Source organism: Solanum lycopersicum, chromosome 12 (genome assembly GCF_036512215.1).
Source record: "Solanum lycopersicum chromosome 12, SLM_r2.1".
NCBI classification, from domain to species: domain Eukaryota; kingdom Viridiplantae; phylum Streptophyta; class Magnoliopsida; order Solanales; family Solanaceae; genus Solanum; species Solanum lycopersicum.
Window position 1 is genome coordinate 11,561,592 of NC_090811.1, and position 16,069 is coordinate 11,577,660.

General features: G+C 34.2%; 1 pseudogene; it reads left to right on the forward strand.

Annotated features, from left to right (window-relative positions):
• Positions 1–1,826: 1,826 nt before the first annotated feature.
• On the forward strand, positions 1,827–13,949 carry LOC101266309 (cytochrome P450 704C1-like; annotated as a pseudogene).
• Positions 13,950–16,069: the final 2,120 nt, after the last annotated feature.

Genomic DNA, 16,069 nt, shown 5'->3' on the forward strand with positions numbered 1-16,069 from the left:
TATAGAGACACCCATCCTGTTGTAGCGGCATTACTCCAACGACATTTTCGAACCAGTGAACTCCCCCCAAAATTCTACGATTTTCAGTCTCGTCTCGTCCGCTACAGAGGCACCCATCCTGTTGTAGCGGCGTCGCTGCAGCGGCACTAATCCCGCTACAGTGGCCCAAAGTGAGACAAAACCTTTTTAAGGATATTTCAATTTCCCCTTTTTATAACACACCCTTAACCTCATACACTCAGAAAATACCCTTAATGCTAAGATTAATTTCCGGATATTTGCTTATCCAAATTCAATTGCATAAGGTCGTACGGATTCCTCATTGAGTTATCTAACTTATGTAATTGACTTCATATTTACTCTATCCAAATGCTACAAAATTTTCCTACGCCTTGACGACTCTGATTTCCTCCAAATCTGGACAGAATTGAAAAAATCCTAACACAAAATTGGCCCTAATTTTTCTCTCATTGGCATTTCTATAACGATGGAATCTGATAGTTACAGAGAATAATTAAGGTGTGCGGAATATGCAAAGAAGCCAAAAAAGCGACAATATCGTCCATAGATCGACAAGGGTTGGATACTCATAAAATAAATATTTTCCAAAAATTTATCTTAAGTTGCCGATTACCTTAATTACTCTTTTATTAATTGAAAACGAGTCCACTAGAAAAACAGATCAAATGGGAAACACTAATAAAACAGTAAGATATTTATAAATTATATATATTATTACACCGATGTACAGATTTTGAGTTGTATGCTTCGTATATTTTGTTTTCTTTCATTTTGTCACATAGTTGGATACGATATTCTACATTTACAATCCGAGGTAAATATTGTTTAGTGGTGGATCAAATTTGGATGGGTAGTATGATAAACGGATCAAAACTCAATACAATTTAAATTGTAGATTTTACACAAATTTTATAGTGTTGAGAGTTAATTAATTACATCTTATCTCAATTTTTTTAAAAAAATTACAAAAATCCTTAAATTTGGTGAATCTAGATATATCGCAAATATCCGGGATGCATCCCTTTTCGATTTTAGATACATACGGATACACCAAGTTTGTGTTTTAGATACATAACTCAAGGCCCGATTCATCACCTATGTCTCTACACTTCACATAAAATGTTGTATCCATACATCATGTAAATTAATGACTCGATACATGGTAAAGTGATGTTTCCGATCGATATCGTGTAAAGTGATAATCCGACTGCCGTAGCTTGCTGGTTTTTCCATCCACAACAAATTGAATGAAACCTGGCGAAAAAGAAGTGAACACTTTGATGATGTGTAGTAGAGATTTTTGCACTTTCAGGTCAGGTAATGAATAAAAAAACTGGTCCAGATTCAGTGCAAACTAATTTTTATTATGTTTTAGTTATTTTATTTGTTTAAAAATATTTTGATACTTAATAAAATCATTTTTTTCTTTATTATATGTAACCTATCAAATTAAAGAAAAATTCGAAGTATTTTGACAAGGAATCAATTTGGATGGGTTATTAACTCAATTTTTAATGGATTTTATTGTCTATGTCTACCTCTTCCTCTTGATATACAAAGATTAGACTTTTTTTCAATAAGGCAATGTTCGGTTTGATATTTCATCTAAAGACAAAGACAGAAGATTAAAGACAAATCGCATTTGACATTAAAGATGAAATCAAGAAATTATTCAGTATATAAATACCCTATTTTATTAAAATGTCCTACACCATAAAAACAAAAAAATTAAACTAGATTTTCATATATGGATTTTGTAGTTTTTTGTCTTTCATTTGTCATAATTAGTGTACTATTATTCTTAAATGAGCAGTAGTAATGTCGAGAAAAAAAGAAAAAGATATCATCCAATTGGTGATAGCACTTTGAAGCAATTAATGAACTTTGATAGGATACATGACCATATGACTAGTCTTGCTGCAAAATACAAAACTTATAGATTGGAGAGTCTCTTTAGAAGAGAGATATATACTTCTGATCCGATTGAGTACATTTTAAAGACAAACTTTGATAACTATGGAAAGGTATGTCTCTCCGCCTAAGTTGTCCAGACTTTTCAAAATTATTTTTGCGCTCATGTCGGATTCTTCAAAAATAAACTATTTTTGGAGAATTCAATAAGCAACTGTCGACATTTTTGAAGAGTCTGAGCAACGTAAGCTCTCTGAAATGTGATAAATTACTCATTCGATTTCAGTTTGTTGGTCAACTTTTAATTTGACAATTTAAAAAAATAAATCTTGTCATTTTAAACTAAAGACATGTTTGAATCTATCAAAATATCTTTAAATATTAGTATAATTTTAAAAAAGACAAAGTAATTTGGTTGAATATTTTTTAATAAATAATTACTGATTTTAGTGATAGTGTTGATTTATTATACTTTATAGCAATATATGGTAATATTATGATAAATCTGCCTATATATAAAAAATGAATTATGCATTCACAATAGATGTATTATAAATCTTTTAAAACATATAATGCTTATTTTTTAAGAAAGTTTGTGAAGAAACCTTACCCCCAGACCAAGAACCAGGTTCTTGTAAGTTGCTTTTAAGTAAAGACACAAACACTTATTGAATTAAAAACCTTCCTCACTCAAGGAAGGAAAAACCTCGTTTTATTAATTCAACTATAAGATTTTGTGATTAAAACTCAATAATCAAAAGTCTTATCTCTACTATTCCCTCGATTGACTCCAATCGATCTCTCCAAAAGGCCAAACCCACCTTTTGTTACAACTCTTACTAACACTCAACCCTACAAAGAGCCAAACCCACCCTTTGTACAATAAACTGTAAATTACAATCAAGAACAAAATAATAAAACAGTTCTACACGTTAAAAACCTTCTCACTCAAGAACACTTTAAACGTAGCAAATCTATCAATCTTGAAGACTTCAATTTGATGAATAATTCTCCTTTTTCTCTCTATGTGAAGTCGTGGTTTTCTTCATCTGCAACGTGCTTTTCTTATAGTGTTTCTTTTGCCTTGTACACTCCTTATCAGATAAGGTAAGGAAGTTATTATTAACCAAGGATTCCTTTTTAAAGTACAATCCTTATTATATACAACTTCCTTCCTTACTAATATATTTAAGGTTTTCCTTATTTGTATCAACTTGTACCTTTAATATATTATTTTTGGCTTTGACAAATAACTCCATTTTACTCGATCTTGGACTCTAGCTTGGCTTCTTTTGCTGCGTACATTTGCTACTGTTCTTTGCGCTTCTTGTCTATCATCAAAACATGAATTATCGATTCTATCATATTCTATCATATTCCCCCTTTTTGATGAAGACAAACAAATTTTTCTGTGTGATGCATGCGCAAATACTCTTCCCCCTTTTGACAAATCAAAAAGAGTCCAACAGCAGCTAAACAAATCCAATCAACATCGATAGCAACTATAAGCCCAGCCAGTTGAGCATAATAAGTTTAAACAACTAAGAGAATCAGGTTCAAACAAGATGCTTTTTCAATGTGAAGGTTGACCAGACTTAGTTGAAGCAGAAGCCAGCATATCCAGAACTCTGTCAACTCTTGCATTGTTAGCAAGTTGCTGCTGCACTAACTGATCCTTCAACCTGTGAATTTTAGCATTTGAAGTGTCAAGTTCAGCACGTAACTTCTGGTTTTCTGACTCAAGAGTGGCATACTTTTCTTCAGCTACTTTAAGTTCCCTGAGCAACTGAGCAACATGACCAGATGTACATGGAGACGCAGTTGCAACCTGCTTCGACTCCATGGGAATGCCACAATCAGCAAGAATGGTTTGAGTGAACATATTTGCACGAGTTAAAATCTTGCCTTCTCCCAATGGTAATTCAAATGCATCAAACACTCTAGTTAACAGATTTCCAAAACCTTCAATTCTTTGTCATCCATCAAAACTACAAACTTCATGTTTTCTCATTCCCCAAGAATTTTCCCTTTTTGATGATGACAAACTATGCATATGTCTATCCACATTATATAATTTCCCCCTTTTGGCATCATTGAAAATCAATAACCAAAGAACTCGAATAACATTCAATAAGTGAAATATCATTTTTAACTCATAGCCACTTGGGAAACACTTTCAAGTACACTTCTGCTAACAAAATGGTTAGTTAATCTGAGGATATTAGTCATCTTACACTCATACACAATTAAGATCTTCAATGAGAAACAAAATAAACAAATATGTACCAGTTTATCCCCTTAATCAAAAACATATAATATCATGAGTATGAGACAGACATAAGCACATCAAAGAGTCAAAAAAGTATAAAATTTGAGGATAAGGCTTGTGACAAAGATTACTAAAGTGAGGAAGAAAGGGATGTTTACTGCCATTGATAAAAAAAATTCAGTATGCCCATTGTGCACCAGCTTCTTTATTCTGATCAGTTTTCTTAGAATGTGAAATTTCATCAAGAGAAACATGAAATACATCATCATTTTTTTTAACTCTACTCCGTAACATTTTCATTCCTCCATGATTTTCTTACTTTTTTTTAATAGCCTTTTTCTTGATGACAACTTTGAAGGAGTACCAACTACCAGTAAGAGATTCATCACATTTTGGTGCACAAAGAGATGTGTTTATCAATAATGAAAGCAAGCAACAATTTATTTCTGTGAGAATTATTCCCCTGAGAGATAGACAAGTTATACACTTGGAATGGATGAAATATCAATTTTAGAGTTTATAAACCTGGTTCAGATGTGGGTGGTAAAGCAAGGTCCCCCCTAAATTAAAGCATGAGTGACTTCAATACTGAGATTTTAATCATTAGAGCAGTTTGGGATTGAACGATGCTTATTATCAAAGAGGGTTCTTAGTGATCTTTATGAAAGTTGAATTTTTGATGATCGACCAGGTTCATTAGTGCTTATGTTTGACCCAAACTCAGGAAATTAATGCATTTGAAAAAGGATGGTACATACCTGAGTATTACAGAGAAACCAGGTTTCCTTTTTTTTTGTGTTTCTCTGTGATTTACTTAATGGTGTTAGCAAAGAGTAGAGATAACATCCGCAAACTTTCTAAGCATTGTTTGAGATGTGACTTGAGTGTGTACCTGTTACAGTACGAGGTTGAGTTAGCAGATATTCATTGTATAATTACTCAAGCGTAAGATTATTCTTTTACTAGCCAATTATTAAAGGAAATCATGATAATGCATCAACTTGTTTCGATAACGCCATGCTTTGACTGATTTTTCTCAAGTTCTTCATATTCAAGGTCTTCACAAAAATGTCGCATCATCATATTCTCCCAGATCAAATGAATCTCAAGCTGATTCACAGAGAACCAACCCTTGTCAATATTTAATACCTTCCAATGAACAACAAGGACCATGTTCACACAACAAAGTTCCCCCAAATGTGTGTCATACTCTTACTGTCTCGATTGCTCTAATATTCATCAAATCTCCAGAACCATAGATAAGTAGTAGTTCATGTTGCAGGTGCATCAATGATTATTAGCTGTGAACCAGGTTCATATGCAGTGTTCCCTAAATTTGCATCATCAAAGATGCTTGATATCATGTCACTTTCTTCAACTTTTTTTTTCATTTTTCTCATCCTTTTCAAGGAATAAACTGCCTCCTTGAAAATCAAAGAGCGAGAGGAAATTTTCTACCATTTTTTGCACCATTTTGGAGCATGCACTATTCATGTACCAAGTTGGTCTTTTCCCTCTCACCTTCACCTGAAACACTAGTCAAAGATTAGTCTTGGGAATCCAGATTTCCTTGGGCCCCTTTATGTAAGTAAAAGGATGAATTAGATTTCTTCTAGCCCATAAAGGCAAAGAAAACCTTTTATTTGGAGCATTTTTATTTCGAACCAGGTTCTTAGCCGTATCAGTCTTTTCCTTTTTGGTGAACTTAACATTTTTCTGAAAAGCCTCAAATAAAGCTTTACATTGATTCTTTAAATGACCTGAGTTTCCACAATGAGTGCATAAACTTTTAGACATGTGAATAGTGTGTGACACAAGATTATTCTATTTTTTAAAACCTATCCCACTTCGACTAGTGGTTTGCTTTTCTTGAATCTGAGTTAAAATTTCAGAGGACCTGGTCCATCTAAGCTTTCTTTCCAGATCCAGTTTGGTATGATCAAGATTTTCTTGTAACAACCTATTCCTTTATGTTAAAGCTTTATATTTTATGGTTAACAATTTTATTTTTTCTTCTAGAGCTAATTGAAGTTCACTAGCAGAGTTTTTGCCCTTGTGACTTAACTCTGAGATTTTAATATTTTATTTTAATTTATTTTGAAGAAAGTGATTGTGTTTCTCAAGATTGTCATTGACTTCTCTTAAAGATGCATAGTTTTCCATCACTTGTTCTCTTTCAGATTTGACAGACTGATATGCATCTATAAGAGTACTCAATAAGGACTCTAGTTCCTTTTTAGAATATGATTCAATATTTACTTTGATGTGATGAAAACTTACCTTGCTTTAATTGTCATCATCTTCATCATCTTCAAAATCTGTTTCAGCAATGAGTGCAAGAAAATCATATTTATTTGATTGTTCTATTGCAAGTAGTGACTGATTTTCGAACCCTCCATCCTCAAATTCTTTTTCAGATAAGTCCCCCATAGCGGCAAAGGCTCTTCTAGTTGAAAGATCCGCTTCTTGATTGGTCATTCTTCTGTTTGTGGGAATGTACTTATCATTCTTGATGTCTTTGCCCTTCTCAAAGTTTGCCTTTTTCTGCTTTAACGCCCAAAGTGGACAAAATTTGATGAAGTGATCTGGGCTCCCACACTTATGACAAACCTGGTCTTTAGTGTTTTCATATGGTTTTTGAGAAGTTTTCTTTTGAAAGGCCTGCCCTCTCTTTAGCATTCTTGTGAACTGAGGGCAATATTTTCATCTTCAAAATCATCTGATGTAGTAGCCTTTAGAACCAGGTTCCTTTCCTTCATTTTTCCTCCAATTTCCTTTTCTTGGTTTTTCTTGAGTTCGTATATGATGAGATTACCAATCAACTCATCCATGGCCAGTGAGTCTAGGTCGCAGGCTTCAGTGATAGCCTCGACTTTACTTTCCCAAGTTTCAGGAAGGACACTCAAGAGTTTCCTTATTGCCTTTCCATTAGGAACTATCTCTCCCAAGGAGTACATCTCATTAATGAGGGAGGTGAACCTGGTGTGCATGTCTTGAATAGTCTCCCCTTCTGCCATCCTAAACAGCTCATATTGCCTGTTCAAGTTATCAATTTTGGACTTCTTGACTTGTGTTGTTCCTTCATGAGCGGTTTGTAGTGTTTCCCATATGGCTTTGGCATCTTGACAGGACGAGATTCGATTGTATTTGTATGGTCCTATGCCACAGATCAAAATTTTCTTGGCTTTGGCATTGTTTTGGATTGCAAGCTTGTCTTCAGCATTCCATTCTTTTCTTTCCTTTGGGATTTTGGTGATTCCATCAGTTGCGGTTTTCATAGGTATGGTTGGGCCATCTAGAATTACTCCCCATAGATCAGGATTTTTGCCAATAAGATGGTCCATCATACGATTTTTCACCATCCATAATATTTGCCATTGAACAGTTGGGGTCGTGTTTGTGAAGCTCCCTCTTGTGGGGTAGGTGGTGCTACCATTGAGTATTTTCAAGGTGTGAATCTTTTATCGAAAAGACCTGCTTTGATACCAATTGAATAAACCTTACCCCAGACCAAGAACCAGGTTCTTGTAAGCTGCTTTTAAGTAAAGACACAAAATCTTATAGTTGAATTAATAAAACGAGGTTTTTCCTTCCTTGAGTGAGGAAGATTTTTAATTCAATAAGTGTTTGTGTCTTTACTTAAAAGCAACTTACAAGAACCTAGTTCTTGGTCTGGGGTAAGGTTTCTTCAGTTTGCATAATGAATTTATAAATGTATTAAAATGTGTAATAAATATATTATTTGTTAATAAAGCTTATATTATATTATACGTTTTATAAATTGTTCTCTGCAGTGTTTATTAAAATTGTATTAACGTCCAAATATTTTTAACTCAAAACATAAAATTATATGTTTGAAAAATCTGATGGGGAATGATGTTTTAGAATACTATTATGGAGATGGTATTTTCGCAGGATGGATGGAGATAAATGTAAAGAACAGAGAAAGCTTTCGAGTCCAGATTTCTCCAAAAGAGTTTTGAGGGATGTTAACAGTATCGTCTTTCGTAGAAATGCAGCAAAACTTGCTAACATCATGAACGAAACTGCAAATTCTAACAACACAGTAGACATTCAAGTAATCTTCACTCATTATTCGTACATTATCAAGTAGATTACTATTTCATACGTAATCATAAAAAAAAAATCTATGTAGAATCTGCTTCTGAAGTCATCTATGGATTCACTGTTTCAAGTAGCATTAGCATTTGGTATTGAGCTGGAGAGTGTGTGTCGTTCTAATAAAGAAGGCTCGAACAGATTCATCCGAGCCCTTGATGAAGTGAGTGAATTGAGTTTCTGGCGATACATCGATCTCTTTATGAAGATCAAAAAGTTTCTTAATATTGGATCCGAAGCTAAGTTCAAGAGAAGTGCTCAAATCCTCCACAAGTATATATAATTTGATCAACACAAAAACAGAACAACTTTCACATGATTCCTCAGTAACCAATTTTATTTAGTTCTCCTTCTGTTTCAATTTGTTCGACTCATTTTTATTTTTTCTCTATGAATACTTACATCTCAACAATTTTTCTTTCTTAAATTTTGTGTCAAGTCAAACTAAATAATATAAATTGAGATAGAAAGAGTAACAATTACTGTATTCATCGATGTGAATTCTTTAACTGTACAACAGAGAAAAGAAGAAAACATTTTGTCAAGATTCTGGCACTATTCTACAACAAATCCAAAGTACTTGAGAGATATACTTGTAAACTTCATGGGTATTGGTAAAGATACAACGGGAACGACACTCGTTTGGTTTATTTGGAGTTTATGCAAGCATCCTCAAGTACAGGAGAAAGTAGCACAAGTGATTAAAGACGCGACAAAATCTAATATTGGTACAACAATTTCAGATTTAGCATCACATCTAAATGAAGAAGCCATGTATAAAATGCACTATCTACAAACTGTGCTTTCGGAGACATTAAGACTTTATCCTTGTATTCCATTGGTAAATACTCAAACTCGATCTCTTCATTCACGAACATCATAATGTGTTATTTTAAGTCTAAATTATGGACATACATATTCTGGTAGAATGGGAAATTTTGTTACTTCCAGATGGATACAATGTGAATAAAGGGGATATGGTGGCGTATCAACCATACGCAATGGGAATGATGAAATACATATGGGGTGATGATACAAGGGAGTTTAAGCCAGAGTGTTGGAATGGATGCGCCCACTAAAAGTCAGTGGACCAGGTCCCTTGACACAGTAAGAACAAAATGTAAGCAGAGACAGTGGTCAACATCTACTATACGTCAACAGACTAGGTCCCTTGACTCAGCAAGAACGGTAGTTTAAACAAATGCAGAAAGTAAATGGCTGTAAGTAAAATTTGCACGATGATTTTACGTGGAAACCTCCTTGCTCAAGAGAGTAAAACCACGACCTGTTGCACAGGATTTACAACCATCTTCACTAATCTTCTCAAGCAAAAGTGAAACCCGATTACAACTAATGTGAGAAAAAGTTATTAATATCACTATCAAGTAATCTACCTGTTACTTGAAGAGCCTAAGCGGATACAACACCGCCCACTAAACCACCATGCTCCGGATGATTTAGAATTTGCTAAGCGGATAACACACCGCCCACTAAACCATCTAACTCTAGATGACTTAGAATTTGACTAAGCAACAAAACAATGTTGCCCACTAAATCAGTCAACCTTAACTGATTTAGAATCTTACAAACCCAAAAAAATATCTGAATCCTTTATAGATTAGGAACAGATTTACAATATAAGCACGAAAGATATAATCCTAAGACTTGTATAGCCTGTAATTCTATCAAATCCTTGTTTTAGTTAGGATTACACTTCTCGAAGATGGCCTTTGCTTTTTGAGTTTTTGGACTTTCTGAAATCCAAAACTTTGTTTGCCAGAACTTGAATTTGTGTTTGATGAAAAGAGATAATATAATTCACCACAAATTCGTTGAAATCATCCCATTAGTTGAAGGCTTGCTGTTGGAAAAGTTGTGCACCTACCGCATCATTGGTGACAACTTTTCTTACAACTGTCTTTTCACCTTTTCACGTCGCAGTCTTACGTGGACCAGGTCCCTTGCAAACTTCTTTGTGAGTTCTTGAAAAGTCTTGCTGGATGACTTCCTTCTTTGGATGAATGAATATAATATGGTGTTTGTCATGCTAAAAGTATCAAGCATAAAGAGTTATTATCCATTGGACAAACACCCTCCTCCATTCTGATTGATGCAGTACACTGACGCCTCACCAACCCCTGATGTGACAGCTTTACAACTGTAACCAATTTTGTATTTGATGAAGGAAACTCTGCCTGATTCCAGGTCCCTGCATTTATGAGATACTGAAACATACAATCTCGTCAGCCCTTCTTATTGGTGTAGGATACCTACCACCTGACATGACAACTTTTTCGACTGTACCCCATTTATATTTGGACGAGAGCACTCTACCAGGGACCAGGTCCCCTCATTTGTGAGGATTATCAAATCACCTAGAATATAACATTTTCCCCCATTTTGATGATAGCACACAAATATACACACTGAATTTATCATTCATGTCATTGTCAGCAGTTCTAATAACAAGGATTTGGTTCCTTGTTAGATCGATAAGCTTGTTAAATCATCAAAACTTCATATCAAGTTCGAGCTATCATCTTAACTCAGCTTTGAACTAACATTTTCCCCCTTTTTGATGATAATATATTTATTCACCATTTTCCCCTATCAAAAAGAAATCTTAGGGTAACTGGAGTTGAATCATCTCCAAAGTTTGTCAAATCATTAAAACATCAACATAGCATTTTCCCCCTTTTTGATGATGACAAACATCTTCTTCCCCCTATCGAAAGGACCAGGTCCTCTTTAGGTAGAAAGCATATATTTTCCTATAAGCATGACCATATCTCTTCAAGTAGCTATCATTGATTCCCTCTATCGATGTGGCCATGTCTTCTTCAAGCAGTTATAATACCATTGATCTCATACCTTACCTTAACAACTATCCCCCTTTTTACATCATAAAAAAGGGTTAAAGCAGTAAACCAAGTTGATAGAAATATAGTTCCAGCAAATTCATGGCCACTTGAGCAACACTGAGCATGAGTAAAAAGGCATAAAGTAATGAGACAAGTCAGTAGAAATAAGACATTTTTCATCCATAAACAAAAGATCAGCCATCAAAGCATCGCAAATATGATTACAAGTGAAAACAAGAACAATGCCCAAAAGGAGTAATGAGGACTACATAGAGATATAGGAAGAGAAGGGATGACTTAGAGGCAAGGGATTGAACGAATAGAATTAATAGAGCATATCCCTTAGCATAAGATTTTCAGAATCATCTCTTAACATTCAGCATGTTGTGCAGCCCAACATGTATGTTGAACTTTCAGAGCTGCCAATTTTATTTTTTTTTTTGGTTTTGGCACCTGGTCCCTCTATTGGTGTTATTTTAGAAGATGGACTTTTAGACAACCCATTTCAGTATTCTAGTTAACACTAGCAACTGTCATAGCTTCCAACACTAGCCTGAGTTTCTCATAACAGAAAGATTGGTAAAACAAACAACTCAACGCCTCCAAGATGAATAGATCAACAATTAAGGAACAAATAATTTTTTTACACCTTCCTCTTCAGAAAACTTTGAGTTCTCATAATATCAACTTCACCCTTTTTGAACATCATCTTTTCACTTCTTCATTTTTCATGGAGGACCAGATCCTTCTTCACAGTTGAAAAATTTTCATTAGAGAATTCTCCAGCAAGAATAGAGGGGGTTAACAATTTTAAGTGTGTTTGTAAAGAAGAGAAAATAGAATTTCGAAACGCCCTGACATTTGGAAGGAAACTTGATTTTTCTAGGAAATAGAAAAAACTATGGAATATAAAGAAGGAGAAAATGAGTTATCAGTTTGGCACTCAAAAGATGAGACAACAGTCAAATTATTGAATGACAGACATGTGGTAATTGTAATGGTTCTCATGCATAATTCAAACTGCAATGTTAAAATTGTTAACCTTCAAGAAAGGACCAGGTCCCTCTCTCTAGTTTGAATGTCATTGCCTAGATTTGTCCTGACCTCCCTTTTCCTTCATCCCCTTTTTCTTTATCTGTATACCTACAAAAGGTATGAAACTGAACTTGCTAAAACACACATAACTGAAAAGCAAGGATACATGTTCCCTTTGATAGTCATGAAGGAGTCGATTGCTTCAGGCAGGATCCATTCAAGAAGGTTTTAGCATTTCCATCATCATCTTGATTAATTCAGCCAGATTTTTATAAGCTTCAAGATGTTTCCTGGTCCACAAGAGTTCCCATCAAGCTGCACTTGCTACATTCTCGCCTAAGTTGATGAAAGAGCATCTGCATTTTGCCTTTAATTTTCCCTTGAAGAGCCTAAGCGGATACAACACCACCCACTAAGTTACCACGCTCCGGATGATTTAGAATTTGTTAAGCGGATACCACACCGCCCACTAAACCACCTAACTCAAGATGACTTAGAATTTGACTAAGCAACAAAACAATGTTTCCCACTAAATCACTCAACCTTAACTAATTTAGAATTTTACAAACTAAAAAACAAATCTGAATCCTTTATAGATTAGGAACAAATTTACAATGTAAGCACGGAAGATATAATCCTAAGACAATTATATAACTTGTAATTCTATCAGATCCTTGTTCTAGTTAGAATTACACTTCTTAAAGATGGCCTTTGCTTTTTGAGCTTTTGGATTTTCTGAAATGCAAAACTTTGTTTGCCAAAACTTGAATTTGTTTTTGATGAAAAGAGATAATATAATTTACCACAAATTCGTTGAAATCATCCCATTAGCTGAAGGCCTGCTGTTGGAAAAGTTGTGCACCTACCGCATTAGAGGTGACAGCTTTTCTTACAGCTGTCTTTTCACCTTTTTCACGTCGCAGTCTTACGGGGACCACGTCCCTTGCAAACTTCTTTGTGAGTTCTTGAAAAAGCTTGTTGGATGAATTTCTTCTTTGGATGAATGAAAATAATACGGTATTTGTCATGCTAAAAGTATCAAACATAAAGAGTTATTATCCGTTGGACAAACACCCTCCTCCATTCTGATTGGTGTAGTACACTGATGCCTCACCAATATCTGATGTGACAGCTTTATAGCTGTAACCAATTATGTATCTGATGCAGGAAACTCTGTCTAGTACCTGGTTCCTGCATTTGTGAGATACTGAAACATACAAACTCGTCCATTCTTCTTATTGGTGTAGGATACAACACTTTTCACCTACCACCTGACATGACAGCTTTTACGACTATACCCCATTTATATCTAGACGAGATCACTCTGCTATGGACCAGGTCCCCGCATTTGTGAGGATTATCAAAACACCTAGAATATAAAACAGAGAGATGAAAACGGTTCTTTGAAGAAGAAAGCCCTTTCAAATTTACCTTTTTCCTGGTCTGTACATATATACATATGTTGACAAATTAACAAGACTAATGACTTTCATTATCGAACATAATGAATTAAAAAACATGTTTTGATGCACAACGCGCAGGCTGGGCCAAGGATATGTATAGGAAAAGAATTTGCTTATAGACAAATGAAGATCACTGCAGCAGTTTTACTACGAGTCTTTATATTCAAGTTGACTGATGAATTAAGGACAGTCATCTACAAGACGATGATCCAACTTCATATATCTGGAGGATTACATGTTCGCGCGATGCAAAGAATCGATCAAAACTGAAAACAACCTCAGTTACTGCATAAATTCACATTCATAATAAATAATACGCATATCATTCTGCAATGTGAAGTGATTTTTAGCAAAAATAACAATGCTGTATTTTTCTTATACCGCGTTATAGCTTTTAAAGAATGTACTCGTCCCATAAAAGCAAAATTTAGATAAATTGGGGAATGTAATCGGGATTAAATATCATTATGGTCCTACTCCCTCCGTTTCCTTTTAGTTGTGATATTACGCATTTACAAAGTCAATTTAACTAATTTTTAAAGTTTAATTTTACATTTTAAACTAAAAAATTTAGGTATTATAAAACTATACAAAAAGTACAACATGTTGCAATTTTATTACATATAAATATGATGAAAAATAAATTCTAAAATATAAGTCAAAATTCTTATTATTTAACTCTAAATTATGAAATCATGACAACTAAGAGGTGATAGAGGAAATATGATTTACTGGTAAATTAACTATAAACAAGTTGTTAAAAGTGATAATTGACATGTGATATCCCGAGCAATCATAATAATTCAATTGATTGACTACATAAATATTTAGTGAGGGTTTGATTGTCGAGGTATGTGTGGGCCCACATAAGGGTTGTGAAACCATTGGGCCATATAAATCATTATTGAATGTTATTCTAACACTATTACGACAAAGAAATAAATCAAAACCAACATCTACAAGAATAGACACAAACACTATGTTTCATAAAATTTCTTGTGCATACAAGACTTCTTGCAACATGAAGGAACGACCATCACACAAGTCCACTTTGCAAGTGTCTATTTCATTGACTTTCAGTTTTGCATTATTTCCCACGTAGATCCACCTTAATTTAGATGAAACTTGATGAAACTCCACAAACGTTTCTCGATCTCAACTCACGTGGTCGGTGGATTATGAGTTTACAATCCACATACGATAAGTTTAAGTCAATAAGGAAGTGCTAGAAACATATATAGAACTTAGATATGCGTTAAGAAATGTTACTTTTTTGGGCTCGGTACATTCACGAGCAAAATACCCCAATACTTGAAAATTGTTACACTTTTTCATTTTACTCTTGTCTATCTTCTTGAAAAAACCTTCCTTATTGAACTTTGGCTTCTTTTTTTTCTTAGAGGGTCCTTCTCCAATCTCTTTTTCTTTCCCATTTCTTTTCCAATTCTTCTTACGCTTAAAGCCTGAAGATTTTGTACCACTTGACTCTGCCACAAATGCATTAAAAGTAGCTTTGGCAGCACCAAGTCGCTCATATTCAAGTTCCACATGGCAAGCAACATCTAAAAAAGTTTTGGTACTACCATTATGGATCAAGTTAACCTTCAAATGTTTTCAATTATTGAAAAGAGACCAAATCACTACCTGGACTTGTTGCTTATCTAAAAGAACATGGACAACACTCTTGAGTTGTGCTATCATGGTTGACATCACCCTAAGGTGTTATTTGACATTATGATCATGACACTTCTTATAAGCGTCAAATTTGATAATCGTCTATTGGAGGCGGGTTACAGAAGTACCCTCATATGTTCCTTGCGGATGTGCTCACATTGCATAAACAATAAGAAATTCATCTTATCATGTATGAGGTCATCAATCACATAACTAACTATTATTTCATGTATAGTGGAATCAACTTTCTTTTTTTTCTAAAAACTCTGTAAGCTTCAAGATTTCTTCTATGTTGTGTAGAGTTATCCTCTTCTGGTTGATTGAAAACATGATTTACCACTTGCAGAGTATTTTTCTCTTCGATACATACCATATCATATGATTTCAGATTTCGTAATTCTCAATGTTAAGTTCACCTTTGTTTAAGTCAACAATAATAGCATTTTGATGTCATGACTATATTTGCAAGTTCATTAGGCAAGAATACTTTAAATAAATTTTGCATGCGACGTACAAGCAAATCAATTCTCAAAAAGATTTCATACATAATGTAAAATCGAAAAGACGTGTAGGTATCCAATCATCATTTACAAACTATATATTTAACCAAAATTCGATACTAATTTTATTATGTATATATACTTATATATTTTAGAGCATAATCACAAAGATTTACATGTCCGATAATCAAATATTATATGATAATGCGCAATAGA